We start from the raw sequence: 690 nt of genomic DNA, 5'->3' as shown, positions 1-690 counted from the left end.
AGCACATGAAGAGATGCTCAACATCACTCATTATCAGAGAAATGCAAATTAAAACCACAATGAGGTACCATTTCACGCCAGTCAGAATGGCTGCTATCCAAAGTCTACAAGCAATAAATGCTGGAGAGGGTGTGGAGAAAAGGGAACCCTCTTACACTGTTGTTGGGAATGCAAACTAGTACAGCCACTATGGAGAACAGTGTGGAGATTCCTTAAAAAACTGGAAATAGAACTGCCATATGACCCAGCAATCCCACTGCTGGGCATACACACCGAGGAAACCAGAATTGAAAGAGACACGTGTACCCCAATGTTCATTGCAGCGCTGTTTATAATAGCCAGGACATGGAAACAACCTAGATGTCCATCAGCAGACAAAGGGATAAGAAAGCTGTGGTACATATACACAATGGAGTATTACTCAGCCATTAAAAAGAATACATTTGAATCAGTTCTAATGAGGTGGATGAAACTGGAGCCCATTATACAGAGTGAAGTAAGCCAGAAAGAAAAACACCAATACAGTATACTAATGAATATATATGGAATTTAGAAAGATGGTAATGATAACCCTGTATGCAAGATAGCAAAAGAGACACAGATGTATAGAACAGTCTTTTGGACTCCGTGGGAGAGGGCAAGGGTGGGATGATTTGGGAGAATGGCATTGAAACATGTATATTATCATAT

At 40.6% G+C, this 690-nt stretch overlaps 1 protein-coding gene across 2 annotated transcripts in view; it reads right to left on the bottom strand.

The window, feature by feature from the left end:
* Positions 1–690, bottom strand: part of LOC104994876 (DLA class II histocompatibility antigen, DR-1 beta chain-like) — an 18815-nt gene that overhangs the window by 7057 nt on the left and 11068 nt on the right. The gene's annotated exons all lie outside the window — the stretch shown is intronic.

Source organism: Bison bison, unplaced genomic scaffold (assembly GCF_000754665.1).
Source record: "Bison bison bison isolate TAMUID 2011002044 unplaced genomic scaffold, Bison_UMD1.0 scf7180017864270, whole genome shotgun sequence".
Lineage (NCBI taxonomy): Eukaryota > Metazoa > Chordata > Mammalia > Artiodactyla > Bovidae > Bison > Bison bison.
The sequence above is the reverse complement of the archived record's forward strand: the minus strand, read 5'-3'. Positions and strand labels throughout refer to the sequence as shown.